Source organism: Melospiza georgiana, chromosome 2 (assembly GCF_028018845.1).
Source record: "Melospiza georgiana isolate bMelGeo1 chromosome 2, bMelGeo1.pri, whole genome shotgun sequence".
Lineage (NCBI taxonomy): Eukaryota > Metazoa > Chordata > Aves > Passeriformes > Passerellidae > Melospiza > Melospiza georgiana.
Window position 1 is genome coordinate 87,232,500 of NC_080431.1, and position 14,795 is coordinate 87,247,294.

A 14,795-nucleotide genomic window follows, 5' to 3' on the forward strand; every position below is an offset into this window, starting at 1 on the left:
CAGGGCAAAACAAGTCAGGGAGAAGGACTGTGGCCATTAGTGTGGAAAAAAATGCACAAAGCAGTAAATCTAGAAAGAACAAAAATTGTAATCTTGATTTCTAGCATTGGTTGGTCAGAAACCATCTCTGTGGTTGTTTCTGCTTAAGGAAAGAATATCTTCTAACCAGAAGATTAATGTGTGAGACACTTCTTCTATTTCATGTCCTTTTAAAGCCCAAGGCCTTGTTTTTGTTTTCACTTAAATTTGGGTTTTACTTTAGCAGGTTAATTGAAACAAATATATGTCTGCTGTGAATGGGTCACATTTCCTGCTGTGCACCAGGAACAGCAAGCAGCCATTAATCCAGGATAATAACTTGTTATTTAACCCAGATATACAGCTGCACCTTGTCAATGGCCTCCCCCTCCTCACTTGCTTGTGCTGCAACAGTGTTTTTCAAAATAAAGGTCGTGTTGCCCTTGAGGGCTGTGGGAAGTATCAAAGGGTGGCTTGGAAGCTGCAGGAGGAGTAGTGATGATTGCAGGCAGAAGTGGTTCCACCAGGTTTGCTTTGGTGGCAGCTCTGGTGCAAGGAGTCCCTCTGCCCTTCTGCTCACTGCCAGCTCCTGTCCCACACACCAGCCCTGGGAGGCTCCCGGACGGGGCTGGGCAGTCACAGTATCTGAGCCAACAGGGGTTGACCCAGCTGGTGGAAGGCTTTGCCGCACAAGCACACAACCTATCACATCCTGATGTGCTTCCAGGCCCAGCTCTCCATGTGGACACGAGGTACCAGAGTACGACTGTTTCATGCCTCCCATGGCACCAAGCTGTGGATGCCAGGTTAAGCAGCAGAGCCACAAGCTGGGAGCTTGTAGTGTCAGGTCATTCAGGGTCGGGGAAAGTGGAAGCTGTAAATACTTGCTACAGTTTTGAAACTAGCCAGGAAAATACAAATTTACTTTAATTGCAGACAGTTTGTCTGCATGGAAGATGTAATTATTAAACTAATACAACGTATGTGAGCAGCCGTTCTGGATCAGACCAAAGTTCTTGTTAGCACTGTATCCTGCCTCCAACATGAGCCAAGAAGTACACAAAGTAAACAGGCATACTCAGTAGTTTTCCCCAAATAGCCTCCTTGCTGCCAGCCACTTGCAGCTCAGGGGTTTCTGAGCAACATATGGTTGAATTTAGCAGTCCTCAGAGGACTTGTCTTCTATGAATTTCTATTTCTCCTTGAACTAATGTAAAATTTTAGTATTTGCAATGTCCAAAGACAGTTTATGCCTTGATCTAGTAATTTCAGCAAATCCTTTCTTCTCTGCCTTGGCGAAAATGAGCTGCAGCTCACACTTGGAGTCATACCAAGACACATCAGCCAAAAGCAGTGGATGGATTTGCCATGTTTGAAAAGGTTAAAGAAAACTCTTTTAGTTAAAAAGAGGCAATTTTGTCACTGTCTGCATTGATTAATTTCTTCAAGAACATAAGAGACCTATTCTTTAGCTGGTGAGCACAGGTTTATCTTTACAGACTTCAACAGCAGCAAATTGCAGTTAAGCTTAGTTTGTAAGTGGCCATCAACTGGCTTGTAACTTCTGCTTTTGTCACTGGGGGGTATTCTGGGGAGGGAATTGAAAGCAATTCAATGGCTCCCTGCACAGCCATCACAAAACCAGAAAGTGAATTGGTTGGATCGGCATATGATGACTTATTTTTTACCTAAAGAGTGGCAGGGGTCTCTGGTCATTGATGAAATATTTCAATAACCAAAATTCAGTATTTGATTTGTGCTCATTGGATCAAAGCTCTGCTAGCCTAATTTCTGCCAAGGATCCATTAAGCTTTTGTGCTGATTGCATGTTGCAAACAAGCTGTACAAATTCTCCCTACTGATGCACTTTTCTCTAACAAAGGCTATCAACTGGATAGGTATAGAGTGCAAGCAAAAAACCTGTCTCATTTGGCTTCCAGTTTCTGTAGGTTGTTAATTTGCTTTATCAGATATTACTTGAGGTAGAATCATAGAATCATTAAAGTTGGAAAATGTACCTCTTAAGCAGAAAGTGTACTACCTTTTCTTTTGGTAAATTCGCATCGCTGCCTCAATTCCTCGTTCACAGTAGCAAAAAATGTGCCCTTCAGAGTCTCATTTGTTTGCTCAAAACAGTATTAACCTACATCTCACCCTTGAGGACAGAAGCTGTGAAATCTCAAAATACCAAGTTGATGACTTCTAAGCACATCTGTGCTGTGACATGATAGATGTGCATGTACAATGAGTGCCAAGGAAAAATGTACCGTAACGTGTATGTTAGAAGATTCTGTGGGTTGTCTCTGACAGGTAGCTCATTCCCACCCAGATAGCTCACTCACTCTCTCCCAGCTGAATGAGGGAGAGAGTTGAAAGGATTAAAGTGAGTAAATTTGTGTTTTGAGATAAAGGCAGTTTAATAATAAAGGCAGTTTTGTGCAGCACAAGCAAAGTGAAATAGTGAATTCATTCAATAATTTCCATGGACAAACAGGTGTTCATCCATCCCAGGAAGGCTGGGCTCCATCACACATATTGATGACTTGGGAAGGCAAACATCATCACTGCAAATGTCCCCCCTTCCTCCTTCTTCTCTCAGCTTCTATTGCTAAGCACAGTACCTTATGGTGTGAATATCCCCATGGTCACTTGGGGTCAGCTGTCCCCGGTGTGTCTCCTCCCAACCTCTTGTGCACCCTCAGCCTCCTTGTTGTTAGAAACAGTGCTGCACAAGCACTGATCAGAATGGCTAAAACATCCCTGTGTGCTCAACACTGTTTTCATCACAAATCCAAATCATAGCACTGTAGGAGCTGCTATGAACAAGATTAACTCTATCCTTCCCAAAATCAATCCAAAGTCTGTGTATTCTCCATATACTGTGCTGGGAATAGATTGATTTGCGTGTCCTCACTTAGCAGTTCTAGAATTGATTGGGACGTCAGTATATCCTAAACATTAAAGTGACAGAGAGAATAAAGCAAAAACTTCAGTAGCTAGTGTTGAGTAAAAAGTCATGGATGTATTAAGATGTTATCTTTACCAGTTATCTTTTATCATCTAGGTTAACTCACTGTTTTCTTAGTTTCACCAATGCATCCTGTCAGTATTCAGAGAAAGGCTCCCAGGGGAATTGACCCAGAGCATTGGTACTCTGAATTGTTCTCAGAAGAGTTGCACTTGTCTGTTCTCATCAGAGGGAGGACCTAGAAAGGCCTCTGGCCTGCTATTTCAGGTGCATGGAACTGGGTGACTTTATTCCCCCTTTTTCAGGGGGTCTAAGTGACTGAAAAATCACTTACTTAATATAAAGATGTAGTCTCCATATTAATTTATGTATTTTCAATTGTATGTTTCTTCCAATATTATATATTTGAGTTTAATTTGTGTCACATTACATACTCTGTATACAATGGTTCTCCTGTCTCTTTGTGTAATTAACGTACAGCATACTTCATGATACTTCAGTGACCTGGAGCAGAGCTCTCAATCTGTGCAATGACAAGGCTGCCAGTGGACTAGGACTAAAAAGATATAAGATCCCTTTCCATCACTGTTGCTGGAGGATAGCAGCACTGTTGCTCTCCTCTCACTGCTCAGCTGGCTTCCTGGTCTGTGGAATTAGGATAATGAGTGCAACCATGACCCTCAGTGAAATGTATTAATGGAAAATTGAGAAAATTAGTTTTATTACAAGGTTTAACATTGCCGAATGTTTGTGTAGGTGCTTTCTCATCAGTCAGATCTAGGATAACTTCTCAGCTGTATGCTCTGTGTACCTACTCTGTCTGCATCCTGACTCTCAGGAATACACACTGTCACAGCACCTTCTTTAAAATGCAGGGAACTATGTGTGCAGGGGTTTCAGAGCCAGGTCACCAGGCTGAGCAGTCAAGGTGCCAGGACTGTTAAGAGTCCCATGGAACACACCTGATACAGGTAATTGGCTGCTCTGAGCATGCATGCCAGCTGCACACACATGCACACGTACACACACACACACACACACACACACACACACACATATATATACTGAGTGTATACACATATTAACACCCTTCCTTTCTTAATAGTTGGGTCTAGAGGTCAAAATACCTGCATCTCCCTTCTGCCTTTATTAAGGGACAAGAAGAAGGGATGCAGTTATAGTTGTCTTTTTCATTGACAGCTGTAGTGGCACTTTGTTACTGTTGAAGTGTCCCGGTGGCACAGAGAATGTGTCTGGGAAATATCTGACCTGCTATCTTTAGAATGCCAGTGTCTGAATGCCTCTTAAACCTTGCAGACATGAATGGTGTATGGATATAGCACAGTTGCTGTGAGCAGCCCTTGGCCTGCTGGGCTGTGCTCACAAAATACCTGTATCCCCTGTGCCCTGTCCTTTTGGTAGAGGTCACAGAGTAGAAGTTCTCGTTACTTCTGTGGCCTGATTCATGCAGATCATGGACTCTGTAGAGCAGTGCTCTTGAAAAGGCACTAAAGTAACAAACACTTTGCATGATGAAAAGTAATATCAATGTAATGAAGGTAAATGTCATCTCATATTTTGACTATCCTTGGTCCTCCCAGTCTCCTTCAAGGACCACATCTAACTTCTAAAACCCGAAAAGCTTTCCAAATTGTCTCTTAATTATAGGCCTTTTCTTTCAGTTGTACCAAACTACAATACTTTCCTTGTGTTCTTTTGCTTTAAATTGCATTTAAGGTATAAGACAGGCAATAAAAAAGTCCGAACCAATGTCAGATTTCAGATCCAGTGTCTCACCACAGCTAGACATGGAAGCTACCCAGTGCCCTGTGAGGTATTTAATAGGCACAGAAATTTCTAAGAATTAAAAGAATGTGATTTTTTAAAAAATAATTTCTTTTAAAAAATTACAATAAAATTTACAATTTCTTTTTTTTCCCCCTAAGTTTCTAAACTTTATTAACTGCAGCTTCTATCTGTGTTTGTGGTCCACAGTATCTCTAGATAGGAGAATAAGAAAATTCTAAATCCTTAGCTTACTTCTAGTATATTTTTGTTTAAAATATAATTTTAAAATGCAAAATAATCTTTGTCCAAGCAGACAGAATGCTTGGTATTTAGCCTGGTAAGTTATAGATTTTAGGTCACATAACTGTACCTCAAGATAACTCATGTAACTCATGTAAGGTTGACAACTTCTGAATACAGCTTGAAGAATAAAGGGTTTTTTTCCTCTGTGCCTGAGTGGAAAAAGTTGGAGAAATATTATTTAGATTTCATTTGGAGGGCTCAGGATAGAAACAACAAACAGGTGTTTTTGGACAACTCCAAATATTTAATTTACTCTGAAACAAAATCTTTTAATCCATTCTTTTGTCATCATCATTGCTTTTAAAATAAGCTTTTTGTGCTTTCTTATTTATAAGGTAGGTCTTGCTAATGAAAAAGGACATTTTAAACCAGATGTAAAAATGTCAAAGCAGACCACTCTGGCTCTTCATAGACAAATGTTTCATATAAGGAGAATTACATGCAGGGAAGGCAAGCATAGTAGGGCAATAATGGGCTCCACAAGAAAGCAGACTTGGACTTAAAGCAATAGTGAATGTTTTGCATGAGAAATACAGCAACACTTATAGGAAGATTTGTTCCACAGGAAAATTCTAGGATGACTGTCCCAGCTCTCTCGAACCACTGCCTGTCTGAAGGAGGACAGACCATAGCCCATACAACTGGCTACTAGAGCTGAAACAAGTGCGTCTGCTGTTGTCGGTGAATGCTGTACCATGAATGTTTCTTCATTCCTAAACTTTCATGTGCAGTACCTAAAATTGCATAATGTTCTTCAGCTACATTTTGTGGGAAATAGAAGGTGTCTTCTAGACTTGCCATATTAATTCTCTCTCATTTGAAGAGTTTGCTCCATGCGTGTGGAAAGGAGGAAGGGGATAGGAAGGATAGTTTTCTAGAATACCTACTACACTCCTGAGCCCTTATTAAGCATATACACGAGATGTATTTCCTTCATTCCTTGCCCTAATATATGAGTTTTGTGCTTCGTTTACAGAGCATTAAAAAAATTCAGAGAATCAAAAAAGCAGACATGCAATTTGAATGAAAGAACTGGGAAACAATAATCCTTTTTCTCAATTCTGATTATTTTCATTTTATTCACCTAACAAAATGTGAAAACATGTTTTCAAGTGGAATTATTTGGAATCTGACTAAATGCAGAATGTTTCATTTGTCTGAGATGTGGAAACTTCTGGATTTATTTAGGAAAACATTGCTTTAAAGGGAGTTCCTCAGAAGAGAGAAGAAATTAAATGTCATTTAGAAAAAAATGCATACTGTGGCATAAATGATGAAATACAATTGCAAAATGTATAGCTTTCTCTCCTGGTTTTACTTTTTCTGGTTGGACCTTCTCCACAGGCATGAACAGCAGCATCTAATCGTAATGAAATGTGGAAGAGTTTTTAGTGGTTTTGGGTGTGGGAAAATACAAAAGGACAACTTCGTGTTGCTCAGATCTGACTTACAAAGTTCTAATCTGACTGAAATTCCCAAGGGTGAAAAACAAGTGCACTGAAAGCCCATAAAAATCAATCACAGTCCTTCTTTTACTTCACTGACCTTTAGAAATTACTTTGAGGTTGAAATCCTGCCCTTACTAACTTCATTGGTTCTTAGATGAGGTCCACATAAAAGTGTTTACTACCTCCAGAGCATTTCTTCAGAACATGGGGAGCTTCCCTGTGCTTGCTACATATCAACTTCATTGGCAAAGTGGAATCAGAATTCAAACAACATTAGATCAAATGTATTTACTTCATGCAGTCCAGCTGAATGCCTACATCTCTCGTCAAAATCTTGCAGATACTGTGAGGTTTTTTCTCTATGCTTGATTCTGCCTAAGGAATTTCTGCCACCTCCTCCAGGGGCTCTGTGCAGGTACAATGATCCACATCCACAATCTCTGCTCCTCACAGTCAGGGCTTCAAAATGTGTGTTGGAAAGGTATCATGACATTTTAAAATATTTAAGCTGCCTTTTGACCTGCTTTTTCTCCTTCAGGGGTGGGAGTGAAAACTTGGATACTTTTAATAATAGCCAATTATCGTGTAAAAAACCCAAGAGATTTAAGACTACATTTTCTCCCTTAAGTTTAAGTACTGTCCAGAAACAACCGCAGAGGCAAACATTAAAAAAGCCTCTGTGGACACTTCAGTTACACTTTAGTTTAAATTCCAACCACTTTTGCGGCTACTACGGAGACAAGCTGGGACAGTGGTTCGTGTGCTTCAAGTGATTGTGGTTAAAAACGCTTTTATGTTTATCTAAAGTTACCACCAATAACACAGGGCCCTCTAGCAGCACAGTCACAGGGTATGAGTTCTTGGAAGCAGTAATAACAGGATTATTTCTCTTTCTGCGTGTATGATCATTTTAACCTTAATTGTAGCTGTTCATTTATTAAAATAAATAACTCAGGAATATAACAAGTTTTAAATTCCAGCTGTTCAAACAATCTTTTTATTTTCTTTGTGCACACAGTTTGGTTGGTAATTTATTGTATCCATTTTCTTTTTTTTTTTCCCTTTTTTTTCCATAAGAAATGTTCAATATATTTTCCAGATATACTTGAGAATTATGCATTGAACTACTGGTGGTTCAACATGGGGCCATAACGAGAAATGAACTTTGCCCTTCTTTAATAGCATGTGACTTATGATACTCACTGATTTCTGATTCTGATTCTCAATCACAAGGTGATTGAGACTGCCACTCTGCAGCTTAATATTCTACCTGTCCCTTTCCTCTTCCATTTACCTGCTAGCTTCTTTTTCCTGAACTTTGCTTCAATACTTATTAGTATCCACTGTGCCTTCTCCAAAAAGGATACTATTCTTTGTCCTTGAGATGTACACCAGACTTCATTTAACAGCCTCCTTTCCACATCAAACAGCTTACAGGGGTTACACAGGTATAGGTTCAAGGGCAATTCTTCCCCATGCTCCTCCAGTTAAGCCAGAGAAGGGCTTCCCCACCTCCATCCCCTAAAGGAAGACGCAAGAGGGAAGAGAGGTTGTGGCCTCAAACTATTCTCTCATGCTCTGTCAGTCCTGAGGAGATGTCAGAGAAAGGGAGGCAACTTGCAGCAGCAGAGAGGGTCAGTGCTGCTGGATGGTATCCAGGCATGATTCAGAGCACAGGATACAAAAATATTCTCAGGAGCTGATTGTGATCTTAAACTGTTCATATACATTATTAAGTCAGACTGGAAAGGCAATAGAATCACTGAATCCAAATAGGGTCTGTAAAAAGGTCTTTCTTTTGCAGTTTTGTATTCTTGTTATCACACCATCTCACACATGAAGTGAAGATTTTCTTTCATTCAGCAATGCAAAACATATAATGAAGCAATAGTTTCACTTGTAGAAAGATAAGAGATAAAGGAAATAAAGGAAATAGAATTTTCTATCTGCTAGAGAAATGGGACACACAAATATGAATTCCTTGATTTTCATCAGCATTTAAAGTTGGCAGTACATTTGTCTGATCCTAAAGCAGATATAGATCCCTTTTAAATCCTGCTTTGGTAAGGGAATAGTGTAAAATGTCCCTGTACATCAAACTAAGGACAGAGTCTTCTGACCAGTTATCTTCTGACCACAGACACTGTAAAACTGTGATGTGGTCAAGAAAGGCTGTAGCTTTTCTGTATGGTGACAGGTTTAAATAATCTGGAAGAGATCATGTAAGGTCTGCTTCTGCTTACATGCTTATGCCAGTTGCCTAATTCTGATGTGTAAATGCTTCCCATATTCTAAAAATGGCAAAGCCTACATAATTTACCTCAAGTCACCCTGGAATTCTGAATTAAATTTGTGACAGGAGCCAATGAGTTCTGCTTCAGAACTTGTTTCTTTCCAAAAATGAAAAGAAAATCTCTGTGAAGGAGTGGGTGCTCACAGGACTACTGCCTCCTGATTTTCTCTGCATGGAGTTCTCCTTCACACAGACTAATTGTCAGCACTTCTGAGTGTGACATCCAGCTTGCAGCACATTATAAGATCCTCATTGGGGAAAACATATCATTAAGACAGTGTGCTGTCCCGCAGGAGGCACTTGGCAGAAGGAATAAGGAAATAAAGTCAACTTGAAAGTATAGCTGAACATTTGCAGACTGTTACAAAGCCTGCAACAGGAGAAATCCCTACATGTTTCAGTTACATTGGCTCTCCTATGTTATGAATCCCATGACCTAGTCAGGTCTGTTCCACAGTTCACAGGATGTAATAGTGGGAGAGAATAGATTAAAGTTGAGGAAGAAAAAGCAGCAAAGACAATAGAAGTAGATTTCCTAGCTTTTGATGAGGAATGTCTAATAAGAATTCTAAAATCTGGTGTGTGTTCAGAAATGTTTACTTGAAGTGTATGTCTGTGTGTGTGCATGTGTGTGTGTGTTGTGGGATCTGCATTTTAGTTCTTCACCTTCGAAAAGAAGTTGTTCTTGTGCTTATGAAGATCTGTGTAGAGTATGGTATGTATGGTAGTGATGCTGCAGTTATGAGCAATGTAAATGCTTTTAACCTAAAAGAGAACTAAAATGTCCAGATACCAAGCGAGACAGGGCTTGTCTGGAAAAAATTAGAATGTTTCTCTGAATAGTGACTAACAAAAGATCCCTTTTCCACTTACACAGTAAATAAACTAGGATGAAAATAACTACTGTCCGCAGGTATGAGAAAAATAGCTAATTCCTGTGACAGCCATGAACAGATGTATGAGGAAACCTTTCCTGGTTTTACAAAGCGTTGCCTGGGGGGACCTGAAAGCTTCATAGCCTGGAATGATTGCTGATGTTTTACTGAATACCACACACATTACCAACCACCAGAGAAGTCAAAGATACAGTGACTTTGTCTGAATCCTTTCCCCTCACTGCTTTGTACACATCAGCAAACATCCAGTCCCACACAGAACTTTCCAAATTGAAATCACAGACTGTGCTTCCCCTGAAATGTGCAAGCCACCTGCCACAACTCTGTTTGGGTTTGAGCCATTTCTTTGTGAATAGGTGCTTATCAGTTTCTCTTGTTATTTGTACTTTGAGGTAGACGATGGGGGAGTCCAAGACCACCAGCACTCTCTTTGTGTGACCAGATGCATACGGAATTATTTTCTATAAATAATGGAAGAAGGCTCTGAAAAATGTATTCCTATTTGTACTTCTATTGGATTTTTCATTAGTTCTGGCTGGTGTGTTTATTTTCAATGTGTTGAGGAATAATAATAGAGAAGTATTATATTATGACAAAGGTGCTAATAACATCAAAGAAAAAAATCTGTTTTACAAAAATGCTGAAGAAAGTGTTTATGATTCACTATAAATGTATGCTGGTGTTTCCAGCAGGTGTTAGGAAGTATTTAAAGTACTAGTAAGCAGTAAGCAGTTTTCCCTTGTGGATAGCTGAGATGGTCATCATTGATATATTCCAGGCAAAAGGACAGTTTTGTTTTGCCTTCTTTTGATTTGGTTTGGTTTTGAAGAAAACTCTGATGAAGAAGCAGCCTTTTTATTCCTTTGACCTACATGATCTTAAAACTTGGTTTGCTCCCCCATAAAGAATTCCATAGCCAGTAATTCCAATCCCCAAAACACTCTCCCCAAACACTAAGACAAAGTCAAAACATATATATATATTTTTACATCTTGTCTCAATGGAGCACAGCTGCTCTGTGGGTTGTGAACAGAAAGATGATCTAATGCACACTTCCTTTGAGCATGCACAGGAGTATATATGCATCTACACTATATTTTTCCCACATAAATTAATCTGAACATTGTAAGAAAAATAAATGTTATTCCCTCACAAAATGGAAATGGTCTCAATAATTCAATTATCTGAAGTATTGGTTTGATACAAGTGTCTCTTGCTTCCTTTTGAAGGCAGCAGATTAATGTGTGCATGTAAAAATAGGATGAAAAATCTAATTTAGGTTTAGAAGGGACCTGTGGAGCAGGATCATTAGAGTTATTTCAGGTTGCTTGTGATCTCTTTTGGTCCAGTTTTTAATACCTCCCAAGAAAGAATCCATAACCTCATTGGGCATGAAATATAATTTCTTCATGTGCTTAAATTCTTAAATGGGAATCTCCATGGCCACCTGTCATGATCTGTCCTCACGGATGGGTTTCGTGATGGTTTGTGGATTTGATCTCACGGTGGAAAAAGAACCAACACGGCACAGGGGGTTTGCAGTAATAGTCAAAACAAATGCACCTTTATTGAATGACCATAGCAAAATGTGATAGAGGGATTAAGGGAGAGAAAAAGATAGAGAAAGAGAGAGAAAAGAGAGAGAGAGAGAAAGAGGGGGATATAGATACCAAACATAGAGACGAAGTCCTTTGGTCCAGTCGAGAATCCGCCTGTTACGTCGGGGAGATCTCCAACATCCAGTCCATCTGGACTCCAATTATACTCTTTTTCAATGGGGGAAGGGAAAATGGGTTTTGCAACCAAATCAAAGGTAGTTTATTGTATTTTTGGGGGAAAGAATGGTATTTGGAAAGGGACTACACTTGGCAGTGGGTGAGAGCAATTGTTTTCTTGGTCCAGTGGTCACAAACTGCAGGCAAACATCTCAGTTTGGTCAGCTTGCCTCCCCCACACACCTCCCCCGGCCTGGGGGTTTCAGTCCCAATCCTTGGAAGGAGGAGAGGGGCCTTTTCACATAGGGTTTTCATGTCTCAGTCCTTGATGGAGAGGCTTCTTACATCTCAGTCTGTCTGTCACAGTGGTTGTAAAACAGGTGAGGGTCTTCTCTGGGAGACCACCCGAAACTCAGGAGAAATCCAGCCAGGCCAAGAGGTGGGACAGCCTTCAAGGCTATTGTTGCAAAAAGGGCACAGTGGCCCCTTCTTCTCATTGGGCTCAGTGTAGCATACAGCAAACAACACCTGTGAAAACAATAACTTAGCAACACTCTCAGGTCTCAGACATATGACTTTCCCCTACAAGATCAGCAGACAGGAGGAGTCTTGTTTCTTCAGTGGTCTCCTCACTGATGATCATGAGGCAGATGAGAGATATTTCAGACAGATTCTCACACCACCTTACTATTTCCACAGTGAATTTAAGATTTTGTATTCATTATTAGAAAAACAGAATTCAGCTCCTTGTATGATTAATTTAGATTTCCTTTTCAGAAGACTTTGGAGCAAGGGAACATGTCAGGTTTACCAGTGTTTATTAAACATAGCAGCAAGATAGGAAGGCAACAGACACAACCCATAAGCTTAAGTTCCACTGGTCAGAGTAGGAAATGCTTTTCCAAAAGTCTCTGGAATTTTAAAAAGAAATTGTAATTTGATTTTCACCAAAAAAATTTAGAGCATTCAATCCATTTAGGACACACTTGACAGGAATATTTTAGTAAATGAACTTCTTTTGTAAAGAAAAGAAAATTATTCACAGGAAATTAATTCAGAAGTTTTATCCAGGAACCAGAACCTGAGTTTTGGGTTTGTCCCATGACTATAAAACATGGCGTAATGAAATAAACTGTTGTACGCTTGCATCAGATAGCAGAGCAAACAAATGACAAACTGAGGCTGAGTAAGTAATGGGTGAAATCAGGAAGATGGCATCCTTGCTGCAAATACCTTTCAAACAGAACAAGCAGTGGTATGTGCCAAGTTCAATGCTTGTAGCAGATTTTCATACACCTCAAACACTGGTGCAGTCAGTGTAACATGTTATTTTAGAAATTTCCAAAACCAGGTTGGCTTCTGGATAAAAGGATAATCTAGTTTCTCAGTGTTTCTGAACCTTCAAAATTTGCACCACTCCTAACAACTATCCCTAGAAAAATTTCCTCTATATACATAGTATTTGCAAGGATCTTGTCCTGAATGGAGGCAGTTCCTCTAACAGTGTCCTGAAAAAAAATTAGTTTTACCTAATGACCAATCTCCAATGCAGGCTGCTCTGCTGTACCTAACCACTGTTGTTCACTTTCTTGGAAATGCTTGGCAGCACTTAAGATTGCTAAGGTCAATTCTTTTAAAATATATGTCTACCCATAAAGCCAGATGCCTTGGGAACATTAGTGCAGTTTATGAATGTCTGAGAGACAGGAGGAAAGAGTAACTGATACTTTGGTTCCCCATCCCATTTGCAATGTTTTGCTTCTCTAAAGTATGTTATCATTTAAGGAAGAAAGGAAGCACCTTGGTTGAACTTGATGGTCTTAGGGGCCTTTTCCAGCCTTACTGGTTCCTATGACCTCTCCTAATGTGGGAAATGCCACCAACTCTATCAAACAGTCCTGTGAATGGGCATAAGGTATTGGGTTTTTAACTTTTCAGACATCTAGGAGTAAATGTTATTTTTCTCCTTGAACAGGTGTGTGACAGTGGTCACAAGGGTTGCAGGTGAAGAGAGAGGCGAGAATGTCGGGGGAAATGGGGTGAGCCTGCAGTTAGCAATCCAGGGAAAAACAACTGCTCTCCGTTCCAAGACCGGAAGGAGTGCCTTAAATGTTAGGTAAATTTGGGGGTGTCCGAATCCATGGTCCAAAAGGACTTGGAAAATGGATTCCATGCACTCCCATACAAACATATCCAGGGCATACAGCACATTCATAAAAAACCCAAAAAGCTTTGCCCATCGGAAAAACTCATAGAAATGTCTTTCTGACAGGAAAATTCCAAGAATTCCACCCTCTTCACCCAATTTTGCCAGAGGGCAATAAGTTCCTCCTCTGAAGGGGAGAAAGGAACCTCGGCCCTGGTGAGAAGGCCCCACCACCTTTGCAGCCATAATCTGCGAAGGCCAGGATCATCAGGAAGGGAAAAGCCAACAGTACCTTGAGACAGTGTCCAGCATGCTCTGGTCAGCTGTATGATGCTGCTGAGCTTTCTGGCCATCTTCCTGGAGGCTTTTCAGAAGATTCTCTTTGTGGTCAGCCTTGCTGTGAACTCTGTCCAAATCAGGATCTTCAGTTCTTTAGCTCCTGGCTAGAATCCAGTTCTGTGGTCACTTTTGAAGCAACCATCAAACATTTGGGGTTTACCCAGTGCAGCAATTGCTCCTCTGGGGTCTCATCAAGTGATGATTTGCTCTTCAGTCGAGGGGTCACCAATTGTGACGGTGGTCACAAGGGGTGAAGAGAGAGGTGAGAATGTTGATTCCATGTTCAGAAGGCTTGATTTATTATTTTATTATATATATGCTACATTATAACTATACTAAAAGAAATAGAAGGAAAAGTTCTCAGAAGGCTAGCTAAGCTAAGAATAGAAAAGAATGAATAACAAAGATATGTCTCTCGGCAGAGAGCGAGACTCAGCTCTGCCGTGAGTGGTCAGTAAATCCACAGGAGACCAATCACAGATCCACCTGTTGCATTCCACAGCAGCAGATAATCATTGTTTACATTTTGTTGCTGAGGCCACAGCTTCTCAGAAGGGAGAAAAATCCCAAGAAAGGATTTTTCACAAAAGATGTCTGTGACACAGGTGTGTTTCTTTCCTGTGAAGGCAAGTGTGGGAAAGTTTGGAGCTTTATGTCTTATCCCTAAAGATGGGTGTAAATTTGAAAAAAATAAAGTGATATTTAAATAATACCAAATCCTCACCTATATTAAAACCTGCAAGAGGAGCTGTGGGAACTCAGCACATCACTCCGAATGTGCAGAGTTACTGAGAGAACCCTTGGGGGGCTCGGAAGTCCTGGAATGTTGCCTGGAGTGTCTGGTGGCTTGACTTAGATCCCTGTAGAGATGTGCCACCTGT